The sequence below is a fragment of the Spea bombifrons genome, chromosome 4 (genome assembly GCF_027358695.1).
Source record: "Spea bombifrons isolate aSpeBom1 chromosome 4, aSpeBom1.2.pri, whole genome shotgun sequence".
Classification (NCBI taxonomy): domain Eukaryota; kingdom Metazoa; phylum Chordata; class Amphibia; order Anura; family Pelobatidae; genus Spea; species Spea bombifrons.
In genome coordinates, this window is record NC_071090.1 from 81985885 (window position 1) to 82009185 (window position 23301).

Sequence of the window (23301 nt, forward strand, 5' to 3'; positions counted from 1 at the left end):
AATGCTCTTTGGGGCATCCAGATCTGGACTGGTGGTCTGGCACACCACGCAGCAGATCAGGTGCATGTGAACAGGCATATCCAGCCACTGGCTAAATGCTGCAGCACAAAACACTAACATCCTCAGGGGGCCACTGGTCTTAAAGTGAGAGGGCTGCCATGTCATCTTCAGTCTTGTCATTTGTGCCCTGCCTAGGGTGCCCCCAAAAGGAAATTAGTTTATTTCAACCAACCCATAACTTGCGCAAGTTTGCTTTATATGCTTTATATTTTAGCAGCTTACATGCAGTTACATAACATCCTATCCTGTTTTCACTAATTCTAGTTTTGCAACCTTCCACCAAGATTAGTTAAACATGTCAACTCATCATTGCTTTTATTTTGGAACTTGAAAGTGTCATCATACATATAGTTTAATGCAGGGCCGGCCCTATAATGGGGCAGACTGGGGCAATTGCCCCAGGCGGCACTTTAGAAGGGGCGGCACTTTGCCGCCCCAAGCACTTTTTTTTGTTTTTTTTTTGAAGCGGAGGAGAGAGAGAGGGGCACCGAGTGGTTTTCGCTTACCCGCTCGGCGCCCCTCTCTCTCTCTCTCCTCTGCGGCGAGTCTCCCTGTTCGGTCCCGGTGCCGGCTTGTAATGCAGAGCGCCGGAAGTGACGTCAATTTCCGGCGCTCAGCATTACAAGCCGGCACCGTGGCAGAGCAGGGAGACTCGCCGCAGGACTGTTTAAAGGTAAGTACCGGGGGGGCGGGGGTAGATAACGGCGTTTTAAACTTCGCCCCGGGTGGCGTTAAGTCTTCGGCCGGCCCTGGTTTAATGTAATCAAGCTCGATGAGTTATCACTAAGTAAACAAGATGGGCGAAATGGATTTTCATTTACCAACATATCAAATTGGAAATCAATAGAGCACGTCTTTGGATTGGCAAACAGAACACTCTACAACCGAGGGGATGTCAGAATTTCTTTACATACAATTTTACGTATGTTAATTTATTGTTTCTGCTTGTGAACTCATGTTGATGTAGTCATGACACCAGTACAAAAAAAGGTTAAATGTGTGAAACAAAGCCTCCACTCTAATTCTATTTTTATTCTTTCAGATCATTACACATAATATTAGTCATTTGAGATATCATACTAATGAGTACATGCCCAAACGCAACAGAAGGGGTGACAGGGAATTAATGTGTTTGAGAACAAATGCAAATTGATTTATGAACTTGAAAATCGTATACAATTTTTCATAAATCATAAAGATTAATATTTATTTAATTTTATCTTGTCTGGTTACTTACTGTTTTACATTTATAAACTTTTTATATTTTTGTCTTCATGACAAGATCAGCTGCTGCTTTGTTTCTGCTATGTTTGTATTATATATATATTTTGTATAATTATTTGAGTTTCATACTGAATTCTTTTTTACTGTTTGTGGAATTGTTGAACAGTTATGTATATATATTTGTCATTTACAGACCATATATTATATGTACAGTATTTATTTTTGCACAATGAGTAATAGGCATTTTTCTGCTAGATAACCATATTTTTGCATTTAATGCCACACAAAAAAGAATACATTAGCATACATCAGTTAAATATTCCCTGTATTTAAACTGAATATACAATGCATACTAATTGTTAATTAAACATGTACATCTGCAAAAACTCCTTATAACAAGAAAACACAGTAGAAATTTCAGCATAGCTTTCAGAGTTCTCACACACAGCTGTAGTTTGAGCTAAGGGATGGGTCAAATGAGGCACTAGAATACCAGAACTTCCCTACATAGTTTAAGAAACATTCTTGTTAAGCTGTGATTCCCTTATCCATAAGTGTTCTAATAATTATTAATACCCTACCATGGATGAACAATGAACTGTTCTGAGATTGTGCCATGTTTTGTTAGCCGCCCCAATGGTACATTGACCTGATGATTTACAATAGAACATTTACCAACATCCTTAGGACAACTGACCTTCTTTCAATTATGGTAAGTATGGTAGTCACTAAAAATAACAAAAGAAAAATGGGTAATAATTAAATAATTTGAAGATGGTGCAGGGTAAAGAATAGACCATTCAAGACCATTTAAGAGTTAAATACAAATTTCAAATTTATCGTAAACATTTGGTATTTTCAATCTGTTAGGACTGACAAGATTAAAACTCATGTTTTTTTTTTTTACTAATTGCATGTAATTTTAGCTGCTCAATCAGGGGTAGTACTTTATGTATAAGCCGGTGGAAAAAAAGTTCTTCCTTAAGAATGTGAACGAAAAGAACATATGGATGAAATGGAGCACTTGTCAATGGCTGTAAGCAGTCCAACTGTATAAGACACAGTCAATCTGTTTCTTTCCTGACAACATAGATTTTGCCGAAAGGAAAATGCCTTTCTATTTACTGAAATAAAGTGTCAACAAATTAAGAAAAATAAGCTGTTCTTACTTGCATGTGGTGTACAAGAAGTAAAAGCAAATCTGCCCAAATTATACTTTGAAAATACAGATTTTCCAAAATGGCAATGAAGTATAATTTTCATGTAAATATGATAATTTAATTTCTTTTAGCGGCAATTAAAGGAAACCTCAGCCTTATATGCACTATTCATGAATATTATAGCTGCGTTGTCCCTTCTAATTTGTGGTCTACACAATCCCCCCCATACACAATTTCCTCTTCCGCTGCTCCCTGTCTAGTTTACATGTGAGAATGCATTCAGCCAAACATATCTCCCTGCTTGTGATATACACTTGCCTATTATTGTCTATGTCCCCCTTTTGCTGCCAAATCAGCCCTGCCCAGTCGAAGCATGGATTCTACTAGAACTCTAAAGGAGTCCTGTGGTATCTGGCACCAAGATGTTAGCAGCAGTCCTGTGAGGTGGGCCTCCATTGATGCATCCTGGTGCTGGTGCCATGTGTTCTCCAGGCAAGCGACACCCACCCACCCGGCCATCTAGGCGATATAAAGAAAAACATGATTCATAAGACCAGGCCACCTTCTTCCACCTTGGTCCAGTACTTATGCTCACATGACCATGGTATGCATTTTCGGCAGTGGACAGCTTTTGTGTGCCCCATACACAACAAACTGCGATGCACTGTGTAGTATGACACCTTTCTATCAGAACCAGCATTAACTTTTTTTTTGGATTTAACCACACTGGCCAGCCTTCGTCTCCCATGTGCATCAATGAGTCTTGGCCGCCCATGACCCTGTTGCCAGTTTACCGCTTTTTCTTCCTTGGACCACTTTTGATAGGTGCTAACCACTGCAGACCAGGGAAACCACACAATAGCTGCAGTTTTAAAGATATTCTGGCCCAGTCATCTAGCCATCACAATTTGGCCCTTGTCAAAGTCGCTCAGATCTTTAAGAATTAAATGTTCACTTGCTGCCTAATGTATCCCACCCACTGACAGGTTCCATGATAACAATATTATCAATGTTATTTACTCCAATATAGACTTATTTTAATATACATACCTACAGCATCTTGTGTCTTTATTTGCCTGTCTGTATGTACCTACCATTCATAATGCATTGTGGGGTACAGACAGTGCCTTTGGTATCCCCTGCAACTGGGCTCCTAAACAACCTACTTGCCCGAGTCCTGACAGATGGTGACAGGTTCCTGTTCTGGGAGATTGCTGTGGCCAGCTCTCAGGTTGTGGAGCCACTTTGAGCTGGTGTTTTTCTTTCTTCAATATGTCCCTTAAGTACCACTCAGTTTCTGCTGCTGGTGGTTCTGCTCTTACTGTGTTGTAGCCCTGCAAGTGAGAGTACACCATGGATAGTTCTTTCGAAAAAAACAGAGAATTTATCTTTTTGGCCTCTGCTTCTCTAGTGTATGTATTTAGTCTATTAGCCAGTGCTGTGAGCCTTTGTTTAGCAGTCTCTAGGACTTTAGATAGTGTTAGGCCATTGTATTTTCCAAGTAGGCGGGACTCTTAACCTTCACAACCTCTGGCTTGCCTTGATCTTGGATTCCAATCTCATTTTCCGTGAAGGGTATGTTATCTTGTCCCTCCAGAGTGTGTAGCCAATCATTTCAAGGATTACAGCAGGTGTAGTGTGTAGTAGGGATGGTTGTGAGGCATCTATTGGCATATATATATATATATATATATATATATATATATGTGTGTATATATGCATGTGTGTATGCATGCATGTTACAGTATGTAAAGGTGTGTACTACTGTTATATTAACACACACAAACATTTATAAACAAACAGTAGTACACACCTTTACATACTGTAACATGCATGCATACACACAAGTCTCTCTCTCTCTCTCTCTCTCTCTCTCTCTATATATATATATATATGATGACGTCGGCAAGTTTAAAACCCAGCACTGAGCTTAGCTCAGTGCTCAGTTATTTTGCCGAGTACAGCATTCCTTTTGTGATTTCTTCTGATTCCTGTTACCAACCCTGGCTATTCCTCTGACTTTCCTGCCTCCTATTGTCCTGACCCTTGGCTACTAAACATCTTCTTGACTTGGCTTGATTTGACTACGCTGCTCTCCGTGAACCTTACCCCGGCTTTGTGTACTGGACTACGCTGCTCTCCGTGATCCTGATCCCGGCTATGTGTACCATTTACGCTGTATTTAGCATCTCATCTCTGTGTTTTTCCGCCATACTGGACTCCTCTATCTCCACCATCATTACACCGTCACACAAGCTTGACACCATCTGAACCAAATTTCAAGTTTATCTTGGTCTCATCACACCGCAGGACATGGTTCCAGTAATCCATGTCCTTAGTCTGCTTGTCTTCAGCAAACTGTTTGTGGGCTTTTTTGTGTATCATCTTTAGAAGAGACTTCCTTCTGCAGACCAATTTGATGCAGTATGTGGCGTATGGTCTTAACACTGACAGGCTGACCCCCCCCCCCTTTCCTCTGCAGCAATGCTGGCAGCACTCATACGTCTATTTCCCAAAGACAACCTCTGGATATGACGCTGAGCACGTGCACTCAACTTCTTTGGTCGACCATGGCGAGGCCTGCTCTGAGTGGAACCTGTCCTGTGAAACCGCTGTATGGTCTTGCACACCGTGCTGCAGCTCAGTTTCAGGGCCTTGGCAATCTTCTTATAGCCTAGGCCATCTTTATGTAGAGTAACAATTCTTTTTTTCAGATCCTCAGAGAGTTCTTTGCCATGAGGTGCCATGTTGAACTTCCAGTGACCAGTATGAGAGAGTGTGAGAGTGATAACACCAAATTAAACATACCTGCTCCGAATTTACACCTGTGACCTTGTAACACTAATGAGTCACATGACTCATTAGAGGAAATGGCATTGTGCCCAATTTAGACATTTCCACTTAGGGGTGTACTGAATTTTGTTGCCAAGGTTTAGACATTAATTTACACTGTTATACAGGCTGTACACTCACTACTTTACTGTAGCTGAGTGTAATTTCTTCAGTGTTGTCACATGAAAAGATATAATAAAATCTTTACAAAAACGTGAGGGGTGTACTCACTTTTGTGATATACTGTAACAATGGTGGGACCAATAATCTCTAATTTCTTCCCTGCTTAGATGAGTTTAGAAACTGGAGACAAATCATCTGTAAAAATAAAAGTAGTGGTACAGTGAGGCCTGACAGGGCATATTGTTGGTGGATTCTAGGCATATTCCCATTTTACCACTCTCTTAACAAGTGAGGTGATATGTAGACACATTGTAATATTTTATTTTGTTTATTCACCACTATTTTCCAACTGAGCCCAATATAAAAAGGATTTATGTCAGGGACCTCAAGGCTAATACCTGGAAACTCTACCATGATAGGTTTATGGAAAAAAAAACAGTCCACACGCTCACTTATAGCTCTCCCTGCGGGGCCCAAAGCAATCACACTTTAACCTAGACCCTTTCACCTGAGGTTTTTAAACATTCCTAAGCTTTTGTGAGCTTTTCTACAAATCTACCCATTCCCCATGGAGACTAGTGTCACAGTATGAATTAGTACTCTAAAAATATTGACCCTAATTATTACATTGGTATGTGTCATGTATTTTCTGAAGTACTGATGATCAAATGACCTCTGTATGTAAGAGGTGCCATCTTACTTCTTAATACCATTTTAATACTACTCCACCCCAATGTATTGTAATAATAATTTTACAAAGGAACTAAACAGTAGATGCTGATGTAAAACCTGCTAAAGCAATGCACATAATGTCCAAAAAGCATATTACAACTTCATGCTTGGATTGACAATATGATTCCAATGCACTTTTCTTTGAAAAATTGTGTAAAAAATTAAGAAATATGTGCAAAACAAAATGTGATAAATATCAGCACACATAACACTAAATAATATTAATACCCACATCGGTACTTAAAATGTTTTCCATCTTTGATGTGATGGTCCTTTTTAATATTAGCAATACAATATCTTACTTATACATGCATACCATATTTTAAACTATTTGTTGAGCTATACTCACTTGGCAATACTTAAGGAAAAGGCTACATGCTACTCAACTATTTTAATAGCCAATTATCTGGCATAATGTAACATGTAATTTACTATGTATTTTGGTTTCTGCATTTCAAGGAAGTTTGGGCTATAATGCTTTGTTTTATGGTAACTTATCATTCTAGGATACATTGCGATCATTTTAATCCAATCCTTTCTATATTCAAACTGGGAACAATTTTCTCTACAATTCTTTTCCTGTCGGCTATTTATCCTTTACTGTGTCATTACTAAAGCAATCACCGCTGATACTTTTTTCATTTGACTTTGCTAGCAAGGCTTCCTGCATCACTTTTATTGTAAAGAGGGGAGTGCTTTTGTACCCCCTGTCAATTGTGTTACTTGATTTTCTGTAAGATTGGTATGTGTCATGACTGTGGCTGACATGGATCTTAACAAAATTGTCCTGTCCTTTGTACCATGAAACATAGAAATTGATAGATGATAATAGTCCCTTGGCTCATCTCAGTCTAACATTTCTGTTCTTTTTACTTTAATGTCACAATGCTCATTTTTCTTTACTATGTTGTTTACAATTGAGGTTACTGTTTAAGGATTTTCTTTAATCATTTATTGGTTCTGTAATTTTATAATGCAATATAACAACTAGTTTTTATTTTATTAATTATGAAAATGTATTCTTTATTTAGAATTTATTTTCAATGTATTACTAGGATGTACTAGGATGTAAACAATGTGCATTATGAGATAGACCCATCCTGGTCCTTAATGACAAATTAGGAAGGGTCTAGGGTTGTGATTTTTCAGTGAAAATATAAGAACACCTTAGATTACCTTGACATATACATAATATGTAAAGGTAAAATCTATTGCATGCTAGACTTGTGGAAATGGACTAAAAACTAGTGTGATCCCTGTGGCCTCCTTCGCACCCCACGTGCGCAAGCAGCCAGAGAGAAAGCTGCAGGAGCAGTGAGAGGTAAGTGGGGGGTGGGAGGTGGGACATATGTATTTGTGTTTGCGTTTATGTATGTCTGTATGGATGTGAGCATGGATGTGTACTTGTGTGTGTTTGAGCATGGATGTGTACTTGTGTGTGCTTGAGCATGGGTGTGTACTTGTGTGTGTTTGAGCATGGATGTATACTTGTGTATGTTTGAGCATGGATGTGTAGAGAGACATTGAGAGAATGTGAGTGAGATTGAAAAACCCAATGAAATTCAACTGAAAATTCTGAGCTTTTGTCTTCGTTTTCATTTGGGGTCCCTCCTAATTGTTGGGCATATGTATGAATTGACAAAATTTGCACATTTCAGTAAAATTTTAATTTGTATGAATCCTAATACACAAGTCTATTGCATACTGTTTTATTTGTTATTTTTTGTTGTGTTATTTGTATAGTTACAGATAACTTTTGTATGTATGTTGTCAATTCTTTGATCTTAAAGGGGCAGTTTTCTATCCATGACAGCCTCGCACGTACATTGTGAATACTTAAAGGTGCACTCTTCAATAAATAAACAAAGCATTTAACAGAGTTGCCCTCCTCCTGGTCCTATGATTCTTGCCAGTGAATTCAATGGGAGTGCTCTCCACACATGTGCATGGGGGTCTAAACAGACCTCTGCACGCAGCTTCTGAAGGGCTAGTACTGGAGCTGACTGGTGGTTCAGCCAAACACATCTCCTGCAGAGAAAATAGCTGGGATGGGGCAAAGACTAGATGAATATGGGGATACCACAAAAAATACAAGGTCACATTTGGTAAAGTTATCTGTTAATAGATATCTTTTTTGTATAAAATTTAATTAGGTATCTGACCAAATATATTTTGTGTTCACAATTTAGCAAGTACTGTTCTAAATGCATGTAATGTTAATCACTTAACCTCACGTTTACTCTGCTCCTCTTTTAACAACTGATGCTGATCTTTAGACATCTTTTCACTGGGATTTGGGTCTAGCCTTGGGATTCAATATTCTATCTGGATTTGTCCTTCCAGCCAACCTTGAATTTCTCTTCCGCATGTTCAGACTTTTTCACAGGAGTGGGATCCCCGACCTTTTCTCATAGTGGGTGGTGAGTAAACTCTAAAGTGCTGCGCTGACTGTGGGGTTGCTTCCTAATGTATTATATAAACAAGGCTCTTGAACAACATATTTCCAGACTTTGACTTTTGTTTTACAAGTGCATTAAAAATACTCCAAAACAAAAGCCCTCTCTGGCTACACTTTGCTGACCAGCCTAAACACTCGGTGACTAATTCCACCCTGTCAGGCACAGCTAAGCCGGGCTTTGAGAAACCTCACAAGACAATGCATACACAGGTAAGTAGTACCATATTTGGCTCAGGGATATTTTTCAGGGCCTGCACGCTATCTGTGGATCAAATCTACACGAAACATCTCCTAGAGGCCGTAAAGTGTCACAATATGAAAATATTTATTTAGGATTAACTGAGATACTAAGTGTTTTACAATTTACAGTAAAATAAAGCGGAGCTAAAATAAGTGTAGTCATATAATACGTACCGTAGTCATACAGAAAATGTTATTAGAGCTTAATATCTACTTATAGGTACGGAATGCATTTATATTATAATAATGCTCTAACAGTACCTCTCATTGAACTACAATGTGGCTAGAAATGTTAGCCTTTTGTTCATAATATTAAAGTATTCTGTTTTACTTTTATCAAAGGTAAGATATAAATGTTTGAGGAGATTTTTGTTGGGCCAACATAGAGAAATGTGTTACATAAGCTTCTACAACCCCAGATGTCTATTTTTGGGATGAAATTAAAGACTCAATTTTCTGTTTTTCTGCTGATACGACTATACACATTTTACCTTTCTTAGAAATGCGCAGCCATTCTGCATAGTTTTTGTTTGCTACCTAACTTCAAGCTGTAAACCATAAAATCTAAACAATGTAAAAATGGCTGTAAATGACATTAGAGAACACACATATTCCTACAGGACAGATGTGTGAATTGGGATGATGCCACTACTACATCTTTCCACTAGATGTCACATTTTAGTATAACAACAATTGCTTTGGCTAGCTGTAAAATGTGTGTGGTACACAGATGGTCCTTGTGGGTCCTCTAATATATAAAAAAAAAATCATGTGATATCATATAAATTGTACTGTATAGCCATTTTCAGTATAGTTTGCTGACTGCACTGCATTCTCACACATACACATCTCTAATTCTGTATGAAAAAGACATTACAGACTGGAGCTATTATGATACATGGGATTTAGAGAAAGCAAACTCAGAGTAAAATTAATTGCTATCAAGTTTGTATTGCAATCTACAAAGTAAACAAAATAAAAATAGGATAAACCAGCAATTTTTCTTTTTGTTGATCAGATCCAACCTAGTCTCATGACCTTGAAAGATCTTGGTTGTTTAGAAGGGGCTACCACAATATAGCAACTGAATATGTGAACAAAGGAGTTAATGGAAACTGATGAGTGGATCAGACAGAAGAACTGGAAGGAGGACAGGGAGTTTACTTTATTTGCAGACCGGAGGGTGGGAAGCGGTTAATATGGGGACCAAGGGAGTTAATGATGGGAACTGGATCAGAGAGAAGGGTGGGAAGGAGATACAGGGAGTTTGTTAGTAGACCAGAGGGTGGGAAGGAGTTAATGAGGGGATCGGGGGAGTTAATGACTGGATAAAAGAGAGAGACAGGGGACCAGATCAGACCGAAGGGTGGGCAGGGGGGAGTTAATATATACCTTACAGCAGCCTGCAGTCTTGCACGTCTTCTTCATCCAGCTCTGATGTATCATATGTCTGAAATAAGTTAACCTTTTTTAAAACGATAGTGTGTGCTGTACCCAGACCATGAAATTGAAATTGAACATGAAAATTGTTGACAACAATTTTCTTTATCGATTATTATCGATTTAGTCGATTAGTTGTTTCAGCACTAGAGTGTTGCCAAATGCCTCAATACTGATGCATTGCAGCAACACTGTTTGAACAAAAAAGTGATAATTAATTGCTTTCTAAGCCAGGCACGTCATTGGTCCTTAACTGTATGTTTTTTCTTGACATGCCTGGCACATAATTTGTCTTTAAGGAGTTAAATTGCGTTAGAGTCTGGGTTAAATGCAATGCAGGCTCACTGATTCAGCTCCTTCGTAAGCAATATAGTCATGAAAAAAAGTAGATATGACTTTGCAAAGTTGGTGTACTTTGATGTAGTTGCAAGCCCAGCAATATATGGCCATATAGGGTGATGCAATTCCCAGTATTTATGCCTTAGATAAGTGCTTTTGGAATGGTATTCAGAAAGGTGTGCACTGAAATCTTGACTTGTTTTGTGCGCTGATTGGTCATTATTATTTTAGCAGCAACTCAGGAATCTGAATGCCTTCTATGTTTCTTAGGTTGTGCACTCCCCTTTCTGTATATTACTTACACAGAGTAGATGTAAACAATACCACACATGGAAGTAAAGTAAAGGTAAATGGCTATATACAGTATATTTTATAGATAACCAATATCCTAGTGAATGCTTCGTCATTATTAGTTGCCGTATTTAGTATGTCCACTCTGTTTCATACTGTGCCAATATTTTCCAATATCCTCTTTTTTGAATGGTCTAATAATTGTACCTATATATTGTTTAGTACAATGGCAAGTAATTATATAGTCTACCCCTGTAGTGGAACACTGTTTAAAAGAGTTTACTGCAAACTTGTCTTGAATAAAAGAGCTTATAAATACCTTAGTGGGTTTCACAAGATTACAAGATTTGCCATGGCCACAGCAGAACATTCTTTTCATAGGAGAAGATAAACTGGATACAATGGATGCAGGTTGTAAATGAGAATGAAGTAAAAGGTCTCTAATATTATGACCGCTACAAAAACTAACTACATGTCAATTTAGTAAAGTATCATTGAAGCAGGGATCAGACTTAAGAATTGGACAATGTTTTTCTATAATGATCTTCACTACACAAAAAAAGATCAATAAAGACATAGTCTGATGAGTTTGATGTGGAAGAACTCAAGTGACCTGCACACAGCCCTGACCTTTGTAATTAATTGGAAGGCCGATCGCAAGCCAGACCTTCTAGTCCAATTTCAGTGCCTGACCCCACAAACGTTTGTTTGGGTAAATGGGCACAAATTCCTGCAGACATACTCTAAAATCTTGCTTTCTCAGAAGAGCGGAGGTTGTTGTTGCCGCAAAGAGGCATGAGGGGCTATTAATGACTTTTTGAAACAGGATATCTAACATGCTCATTTGGTGTATGGTCAGGTTTTGAATAAATGTTTTTATTTATTGCAACATTTTGTGTATGAAAAGAAGACCTAAGTGGATTGGAATCCTAAAACACCTTAAATCTGTTTCCCTAGGCTACGTCCAGATTAGTGCTATCCTCAAGCAAAATGATTAGAAATCCATTCTTTGTGTTGTCAATTAAGGGATGTGCAAAGATTTGCCTCCAGGACTCACCTGCTGCTTCCCATCTTACAGTAACAAAGTGAATTAAAAAAAAGATGTTTTATATTGGTTCTAATGCTCCATCTGGTATCAAATGAAAGATATTGTTCAGCTGCACATGATAATTCAATATCTAATATACGTCCCGGTGGAACAAACATTATATTTAAGTCAAAAAATAAATCAAACTAAAACCCATTTATTTTTTTTCTCTCCTGATTGTTATCTCTAGGCAATGTGTTAAGCTTCTAAAATAAACAAAAATGCTACACTGTTGAGACATTTACAAAAATAACTAAAGAAGGTACATTATAGTTTTATTTCACAGGCAACATAAAACAAAGATAGTTATTTACCTTGCTTTTTTTTAAAATACAAATTGGAAATTAGAATATTTTTTTTACTTTAATTGCTAAAGATTAACTTTATTGGATTTTCGCATTTGACCCCTGATTTGTAGTGTATTGTAAGAGGCTTTAAGAGAAACACTGCATAGTTACAGTCTCACAGGTCTCTATACACATGGTATGAATAGGATGCTTATCAGACACATAAAGTACTTAGGCCTAGGGGAACCACCAGGTTGTATAATAATATCATGGAATTAATACCATGTCACCTGTACAAGAACATCTACAAGAAATAAAAAATAGAGGTCTGGTGGTTAGGTATCTAAGATTCACCTGCGTGAGCCAGAGTTGTTCCTATCCAGCACTGAAGAGGACCTTAAGGTGGAAAACAGCTATATATATATATGTGTGGAATGTTCAAGCTCAACAGCAGCCACATGCAAACATTACTTTGTACCGGTAGAGGCACTACTATGCACTCCTTCTTCTCAAAGGATGATTCCTGGACAAGGTAAATAGTAGGCAGGGGCAGAGGTATATATCCTGGTTTAGAGGAGCACAGCAGTTTAATATACCATGTGTGTCTTTGGGTTCATTGTTGAACAAAGCCGGACATGGGCACAATAAGCAGGGTAGGGCTGACACCTTTGGGCCTAAAGGGCAGGTAAAGCCAAATGGCCCCATAGGCCCCTTGCCCTTTAGATAACTCACATACACACTGGCACACATTTGTAGACACAGTCACACTAACACACAAGTTGTTACACAAACACACTCTGATGCATAATTATTCTCCACTAACACACATTCTAACACACATTTACACACTCATGCTAACATACACACTTACACACTACCTCTCACTTACACATATGCATTCATGCTAACACGCGTATATTCATGTGCATGCAGACTTACAGATTCATGCTAACACACACATTCATACTAACACACCAACACTTACACATTCACACACACACACACACACATGTATTTACACATACACACTCTCACTCTAACATACATACTTCCCCTTTCCCCTGACAGGTGGAACATGGTGCTAATTAAAAATTACATACATCATTAACTTGTGATATATCTGGAACCATATAATAAATCCCAATGGGCAATCTCATGCAAAATCATAACCCAATATGTTATATCATTACATTTTTATAGGAATTCTTGGATAGCTGTACAATGTAGCAAAAAAAAAGATTTTTTGAGGGTAACCATCCTCTCAGTTTTACCTGTCATTTTTCACTAATGACATTGAGCTTTAACAAACAGACAATGTATAAGAAGTTCATCTTCAAAATCGTGATGGTTATTTATTCCAAGATATTGCTTGCCAAATTAACAGCAGGGGGTATTATCTCACTGAGTCATGCTGTGAATTTTACTTGATTCTCCCATTAAAGTTAATGATTGAAACATGATTGATTTTCTGTACATTGTGTTCTGACTGCTTCTCTAACTCACACCCTATTTTTGGAAACTGCTAATCTTCTGTGTGTTCTGTCTATAAGCAGCTTCTTTTTAAGGTCACATTTGAAGCACTATAAACGTCTATCAAAATAATTTTTGGCATGAAAACCAAATCAGAATAAACTAGCCTGACATGAGCTAAGATGCAGTCATTTGTTTTACAAAATCATTTTGTGTTTTGGAAATTAAGCCAATTACAATAGTATTGGTTTGTTGCCATAATATGTCTAATGATTCACACAGGGCAACATAAATACAGTTTATGTATATCTAAATATCATAGGACAAAGAGAGGGGCCAAGAACCTTCTGGCCCGGAGAGGAACAAGTAAAGCCAATATTTCCCTTGCCCCCCAACATACTTATACTAAAACACATTTACACAACCATGCTAACACACACTCCCTCACACACTTACACATTCATGCCCATACCCACAATTGCTTACAGATTCATGCTCACACATGAGCAAATGAGTTCCCAAGAGGGTATATCCAGAGCTCAAATAGGACATGGGGGCAGGACAACCAAATGTCCAAATTGAAAATGCACCCCTTCCAAATGTGGCCCTTTAGCTCCTAAATAGTGCTACAAACCTATGAATGGGTGGTATCACAGCATTCAGGAGATGTTGCTGAATACACATTGGACTGTTGTTTGGCTTTAGCATATACCAAGGGCTGTAATTTTATACCTCAATGCAATGTGTGTAGCCCCCCCATGTCCCAAAAAAGAAATGGGTAAGGATGACCAGATTGGGTATTTTAAAGCTCAGGACAGATATTATAATCTATTTAGTAGATTTTATTAGATGAGTAAAATATTTTTAAATGAAAGTCAGAAAAAAGTGCTAATTTTCATCATTTTTGTTTTGTTATAGTGAATTAAATGCTGAATGTCATTTTGGTTCATACTATGCTTCCAACTTTGTATCAACAAAGGAAGGTCTTTTTTTACTCCATCATGACTGTGCCCCTGTGCACAAAAGAAATACAAAACGTATAGAGAACCAATGCACCCAAACAATATATATGTGTGAAAAATTATTTTATAAACAATACTTCCCCTTTTTTTGTATCTCTTACAGCAGCCACCCAAAATGTTGTACAATATGACCTCAAAAACCACTAGGGACACTCATGTAAGACAAAAAGGAAAAAAAACAACCACAATAGTGTAGATTGTTAAACAAATTAAATATGTGTTAGGTGGTTATAGCACTCACAAAGGGTTCAGATTTTTCATGCATGTCTCAATTTCTTGTCTTGTTGTGTCTAAAGATGTATAGAGAATAAAAGCCAATAGTGTAACACTTCAAAAACGTGTTGAAATAATAAATAAATGGTTGCACTCACAAAATTCTTTGCACATACAACATGCAAAACAGCGCTCAGTGAGGATATGGAGACCCAGCAGTATCCAACTGGTTCCTGTGTATTCCAAGGTTTCTTATCTCTTTGTAGCTCCCCAATCCACGGAATATCCAAAGTGTCCAAAATATAGACTATAGTAGAAATCCTACTTATAAATAATGTACTGGTACCATAGGACTATAAAAATAAATAATATTTGTTCCAGACATATATTGAAAAATGGAGGTCACAGGAGATAGTGGTTGCGCATAGAGGAGAAGAAAGTCACAGTAATATAATATGTGGCTGGCACCGTGTGGTAAAGAGTTAAGGAATGGGTAATCACATTTTTGGGGGACTTAAGCAATCCCACAAAACTTGCATGGGCGATACAATCCTCGCCTGGGGATATCTTTAGCAGCAGTCCTGTGTAGTTCTTTTTTTTGGGTTCTCAGGATAGGGTGCACATAAAACGTTAAACAGAAATAGGCACAGTGCTTCTGTATATATAAAATGAATAAAACAAATAAAAACAGTTCACTATATACTCAAAATATGGTGAGCAATAAATGGATTGCTCACACCTTCTAGCGTAGGTGGAATGATCCCCACCAAGGATATAAACTTGCGTGTTTAAAATATTAAAAGGATACCAGGAGCATACAATTAATGTATGTTAGTATGAGAATGTATGTATAAGTGACAGTGTGGTTATGTTTGAGCATGTATGTGTAAGAGTTTGTGTGGGAACAGAGCCGGCCTTAGGTGTTCCGGCGCCCTGTACGAACTACTCCTCTGGCGCCCCCCCTCACTAACCCCCCTCTGCCCCTTCAAACTACCCCCCTCTGCCCCTTCAAACTACCCCCCTGTGCCTTCAAACTACCCCCCTCTAGCCCTTCAAACTACCCTCTGCCCCTTCAAACTACCCCCCCTGCCCCTTCAAACTACCCCCTCTGCCTCTTCAAACTACCCCCCCTGTCCCTTCAAACTACCCCCCTCTGCCCCTTCAAACTACCCCCCCTGCCCCTTCAAACTACCCCCCCTGCCCCTTCAAACTACCCCCCTCTGCCTCTTCAAACTACCCCCCCTGTCCCTTCAAACTACCCCCCTCTGCCCCTTCAAACTACCCCCCCTGCCCCTTCAAACTACCCCCCTCTGCCCCTTCAAACTACCCCCCCTCTGCCCCTTCAAACTACCCCCCCTCTGCCCCTTCAAACTATCCCCCCCTCTGCCCCTTCAAACTACCCCCCCTGCCCCTTCCTTCAAAATATCCCCCCCCTCTCCTTATCCTAACTTACCTTGAGGAGTCCAGCCGGCATTTCATGGTGAGCGTCGGAATAGTCCGGCGCTCAACATGAGATCCCGGCACCGCGACGGAGTCACGGAGAGTAAGGGGCATCGAGCGGTTGCTGAGAACTTCATGAGCAACCGCTCGGCGCCCCTGCCCGGGATTTAGGTACAGAAGGGGCGACAGCGGACCCCGCGGCGGCGGCAGCGGAGGAGGACCCCGTGGCCACGGCGGCAGCCGCGGCGGAGGAGGACTCCGCGGCGGCGACGGACCCTGCGGCGGCGCCCCCTGGAGTGTGGCGCCCTGTGCGGTCGCACAGGTCGCACACCCCAAAGGCCGGCCCTGTGTGGGAACATGTACATGTACCTGTAACAGCAACACCATCTGAGCTTAGGAGGCGATTGTTAATTGTATTGTATATGGCAGACGTTGTCACTCTGGCAAGTGATCACACGTGGCCCCTGAAGCAGTTTTTGAATGTCTTGATAACCATTTGGTAGAAGAAACCCCATGACATGCCAGACACATCAATAGTCGTTAAGGGGATTCATTTCTGTGACATGTCTGGCAGATCAATTGTCATCAAGGGGTTAATGATATATGAAGCAAATATTTGTTTCAATGAGTTATATATCATCAAGTGTTTTATTTAATAAATATCAATTGCTATGTGCATTTATACTCCTTTTTATGTGTTTAAAGTGTTTTTCATTTTTCCCTAAAGGTTGTTTTTTTATTCAAGTCCCAATGCACCGGCTTTTAGCTTTGTCATTGATAAATCTATAATAAATGGACAAAAAACGATAATAAGGAATTTCTCCTGATAATATTGGAGTACCCATTGGTTATTTTTAAGTCAGCCAAAGTCTGCAGTATACAATATTTTAAAAGAATAAAACATAAATATATACATACATACATAAATATTTAACATATAAATCTAAAACAAAAAATATAAATATACAGTCATGCCTCACATGGTCTCTAAAGGGTCTGTTTATTTAAAGGCAAAGTTGTCAATTTTAACTTTTTCTTTCACATTTCAACAAAAAGTACCTTCTCAATTTAGTGAGCAAACATTTACTGTTAGATCTGTACTGGTATAAAGTGCTCATATGTTACAGTTAATTGCAGATACTCAGATGTCACAACCATTCTTAGAGTAACTCCAAGTTAATTGGTATGATGGCTTTCAAGGAACATAATTGATTAAACAAAGAAAACTAAAATAAATAATGCAGAATACCATTCATTTTTTCAACACAATGCACATCATTTTGTGTCATCATTTAAAATGCCTTTGTTTTGCCTTGTCTCTGTGCATTTGTGTTCAACCACCAGGGCAATGTGAAGAGGAATTAATTCAAACTCTTCCAAACACTACTTAAAATGGAAAAAGAAACAAATGAAACAAAACTTTGGTATTCCAATTTCAAAACTTACAAGAAGGTTATTATAGTGATTTTCTTGAAAACATAGTAAGAATGCAATGGTCTACAGAGTTCAAAAATAGCATATACATACAACCCCATCTTTAAAAACCTTAAAGCATGTTGTAAAAAGTCACTAGGAAAGAATTCATTATTCTCTGTCTGACAGAGGGCAGCTGAAAATTCTATGCTGTCCAAATTTAAAAAGCATTAATCGCTCTTTCTTGTTAAATGCTGAGCTATGGAAATGTCACTGAGTGTGGAATCCAGCAAACACTGACAAGAGACCTCCTCCAGCTTTCTTTAGTCCAGATATGAATACATGCAAATAATTCTAGTCTTTTTACATACTGACAACTGCTAGAGAATATTACTTACTGGAAGAAAATAATGTATAAAACCCAGCTAGTACAAATCAGCAGAGTACATTAGAAACATAATTCTGGGCAAACCAAGGTATTATCATTCATTTGGGCAACATATTTTTAACCTTTCTCATATGAACATGCAGATCTAGACTAAACCAATTTGCATTATTGTGTTAATATATGTCTAACAAATGTGTTGCTTTTCTATACAACAGCAGTCCTATATATATATATATATATATATATATATATATATATATATATATGTCAAGTCATATTGTAAATCATTTTAAAAGCTATTACGTCCCAGGAGCTGATTGTGCAATTACACCTCTGGGATATTTAGGCATGGCAGCATGGGGCTATAAGCTTGGACAAGCCGTATCTTCTCATTCTGTACTAGTATGTACTTATTTCTGCAAGTTGTTATTTTTAATGCTGTTGCTAATTTTGAATTCTTCTTTACTGCTGGTGGAGAATAAAAAAATGTAATAATGTTATTACCATAGTATTGCGGAGGTACTAGTTACCACTACAGAAGCATTCCAGTGTATTGTTTTTCCCCTTGAACACAAAAATGGTTAGTGCTGTGTTGGTCCCAGCACTCAAAGTGTCAGGAACCTATTTTTCGCTGCCTGAACCATGGCTTTTTTATACCTGTGGCGTTTACATCTGCGACCACTAGTGGCCACCCTCCGCCCTCTGGAGCACTCAGAACTCAGGTGTGCCTTGTTACCTGGGTTGAGCCCTAGCAATACATCCAGCTGGGCCTTGTTACCTGGATTGCCCTGCCTTTATGAACCTGCCCTGCCCTTCAGTCAGGGCCTTTGTATTGAAGTCTATGGACCTTCCTGCTGTGGCTCTGCACCGGTACTGTTCCACTGTTCCTGATTCCCTGCTATTGTGTCCTTCCAAGTGGACTCCCTGCTTTTGTGTCCTTCCAAGTAGACTCCCTGCTTTTGTGTCCTTCCAAGTGGACTCCCTGCTTTTGTGCCTTTTGTGCCCTTCCAAGCGGGCTCTCTGTTTGTCGTGCCCTTCCAAGCAGGCTCTCTGTCTGTCGCACCCTTCCAAGCGGGCTCCCTGCCAAAAGACTTATTACCTGTATTTTATTTTGCCATACGTCCGGTTACTTGCTTAGACTATATTACCCTTATTTGCTGGTCCTGTTATATACATAAAATACACTGCATTACCTGGATTTCTGTTTGTGGTGTCTTTGTTTGCATAATCATGCACCGTGGGTTACATACTGAACCCCAAGTATCCCCTGCGCATGGGCTCCTACCCGACCTGATCACCCGAGTCCTGACACAAAGCCTAAGGAAATTTTGAATACTGATTTACATCTAAAGTGCCTTTGAGGTCTATGACTCTACATCGTATGCAATGTACGTGAACCAATACAAATGCATCATTTGATTATCATTAGACTATACTCTTCCAAAATTAAAGAAATAAAACAGTTACTTGTGCCACAAAATCTTCTTTCTTTCTCCATGATCTGAACTTTCTTGCCACTGGCTGCTTAAACCACCAACCAATGGCAGGAAAGTGCTTCCATTGAAATCAATGGGAAGCCTTTACACTTGCGTACTGGGGTCTAAAAGTTGCATGCATCATTTGGCAGAGCCAGTGTTGGAGCTGAATGGAGGCGAGTACATAGTGTGCAGGGCATTTAATTGGAAAGATGGGGAAAGGGGAAAATGCATTTTGGGAGATTCTAAAATCATTTATGCTCCAAATCTGATTGATTTTAATTAAAATTATGCTTCACAGAAAGATATCATTACAAATATAAAATTTAATATTTTTTTTTACAAAGGGGCATAACTTTTTGTAATTAGTTTCACACCCTGAAAATGCTAAAGGCACTGTAATTTATTTAATCCTTCTGAAAACTTCACTTAAAAGGTAAAACCATAAAACAAGTGAATTATAAATTCTAATTGACATTTATACGATCATTATCCCTTCAAATGCTTTCTATAACTTTTTAAAAATAGTGTATTTTTCTTCTATACATCGCAGACATGGCACGTAAAAAAAAGCATGGCACTCACACCATTATTCTGTTGAGACCCCTAGTTCATTGGTTGAGACAAGGATGTCTCCATGAGCATTCACTGATTAGCAAATGGAATATGAACTAAGATATAAATTCTATGCAAACTGAATCATTAACATTTGCTTCTTGTATCTTGGAGACCTTGTAAATCATTTGTATCTGAGTGTATTGTGACTAAATATCATTGCTAATTAGGATTAATTTTCTATAATGAAAATGCAAACCAAGGTCTTCTATGAAAAATGCTTGTTAATTTTTAATTTCACACATTTCTTGATTGATCATGATAGTAAATATAAAATGGTAGCTATGATGTTCCCATCTGCTATATAACTAATATAGCTAAAAAAATGTCATTTATTTAAGAATTTCTTTGTTTCAAACACAACATATTGTTTCTGTTTGTATTAAACACTAATATATTTCAATAGCAAGCAAAAATTATCATTTGACAGTTTATACATATTTATATGTATTATGATTAGAAATAGGTGACTAGGCTGGTGGCATGTGTACCAATTAGAAGCCTCCCAACCTACTACACTCAGTAGAGCCAAAATCCAAAGTAACATTAAGGAAAATATTTCAGTAACCCCTTCATGACAAAGCCTGTACATGTACGGGCTCACAATGCATTGCTTTTAATGGGTTTAAGGACAACCCAGTGTCCTTAATGGGGTAAACATTACTTATATTAAGAGTAGACTTCACGCAACCGTTCTTTTGAGAGATTAAAAGAGACCCCCTCTTTTTTACGTACTTATTGATGCTCAGTTCCTCCTGTGCGCCTTCTTTCTGCTGTTAATTCCAGAGCCAGTCAGTACAGGAGCCAGTTGTGTCCATACTGTGTTTTCCACAGTCAAACTATTTAATATAAGTAAGGTTTACTTTATTGATTTCTTAAGAGCAAAAAAAATGTTACGAGCAGAAGAGATGTTTCCACTAGCTCAGCTCCTACACTTAGCTCACACGCTTCCATTATATGTCAGCCTGGTATGAGATTAAATCAGATGCAAATGGCATTTCGTTCAAGATAACAAAAATGTATCTAAAATACTTTTTTTTTTGTTTACAATAATATTGTGCAATGGAACCTGTACAAAACATTAGTGAGAGCAGCACATGGCCCAAGTGTCTCTACTTGGGTAACAATAATCTTAACCCCTTAAGGACAATGGGCGGTCCCTAAACCCATTGAAAACAATGCATTTTGAGCCCGTACATGTACGGGCTTTGTCATTAAGGGGTTAATATGAACACTGCATTGTGTTTAAGGAATAAAAAAAATCGGTGTTCTGTGTTCACGTGTGTTGTATTATCTTGCTGTTAAACTGTCTCGTTCACAAATTAATCCATTTTCAATTCACTTTGCTTATCAAAGATTTTTATTATAATTACTTTCTTTTAAATTAGTTTCCCTTTTCATGGGGATTTGTTGTACATTTTTCTCAATCAAATTATTTTTTAATGTCTTATAAAGAGAAGTTGGCATACTGTTTTAAAAATGTCAGATCCTTGGCTGCTTGGAAAACTGCACCTGGTGCGTCCTCCTCTAAATAATGTTTGTGACATCATTAGTCTGAGAATTGTTCTGAGAATCTCCTTTTTTGCAGGACAATAAGTACAAGTAGAGTTTTCCTATTTCAAAAGCATTTTTTTTTCAAATCTTGTAATCCTGCCCCGTGTTCTATTTGGGAGATTTTTGAAGAAAGCCACTTCAATTTACCCCCATCAAACCATATATTTTTAAAAATAAGACACACCAAGGTATTTCAAATGGTAGTATGTTAACACTTTCCATGCACTAATTCTACCACCATATAAAGCCATGACATGCCAGACTATTTTGTCATGCCCGACACATCATTGGTCGTTAGGGCTTGAAATGTTTTTTTCATATAAATATGATGGGAATCTCCAATATTTATGTAGCAATTTTTTTTTCTGGTAGTCAAACCAATGTGTCATGAAAAATGGCTATGGTTTCAAATTGTTGTATTATGTCTAATAGCTGTGAGGTATGTGTAATCTTTTTTACCTGGATTAATAGGTTGATTAATTGCATCTGGTGGATCAATTGATGAAAGCTGTTCAGAATCCCAGGGGACAACTGCCGCTCCACTTCCATCCCAGGAAGGATCTGCTACTGTGTTGAAGTTATATTATAGAAACAAGAAGGTGCTTCTATTCCAGCACACATCAGGATGCAAACTCAACTCAATTCAAACTGCTCTCGATACGAATGTAAAAAAATCAAGGTTCAGGTCACAAAAAAATAAAAACAACAAGCATAGCAAGTGTGTACATTTTAAAATAATGTACCATTTTTCTGTAGTTTCTTGTTCAAAAGATTTCACCTGGGCCACTCTCTCTGCACTGCTCAACTCGGGCCTGCCTGCCAATTTCTGACATCACAAAAAGGTTCTTCTAGTTCAAAGGATGAGAGCAGTTGTAGCAATACAGACTGCTGTGATATAATATATAAAGGAAGGTTTTGGAAGTATGAGAGGACGCTCTTGATAAACCTTTTAATGCAGTTTTTAATTGCTAGGGAACATTGAGAATACAATGACAGATTTCTTTTAAAACTCTTAACATAATGCAGCACTTATCTGGTAATATTTTATGAGGCACTCTAGGTGGAGCAACACCTTTAACTGCAGAGAGGTATATTACCATTGTTTTGATTTACCACATTTATTTGTTGATCAGCTCTTCATTATCAGTTAACATCATTATTATTAAATTTTCAATACCAAATCAAATCATTTACATCAGCAATAAAGCTGTGTTAATAATAAAATAGTTAAATACACCCATTATGCTATTATCTACATGACTTAAACATTATTGTTATGGACTTATTAGTGTATAATACAGTTCGATATATAAAGACCATTTAAATACCATAAGAGTGCATTTTGGAAACCCAAACCTTATGCATTTTCCAACCAGTTCACATAATTAATAGTCAGTGTATTTAGAATGCTTTCAATGTAACTAGTTATACACTACCT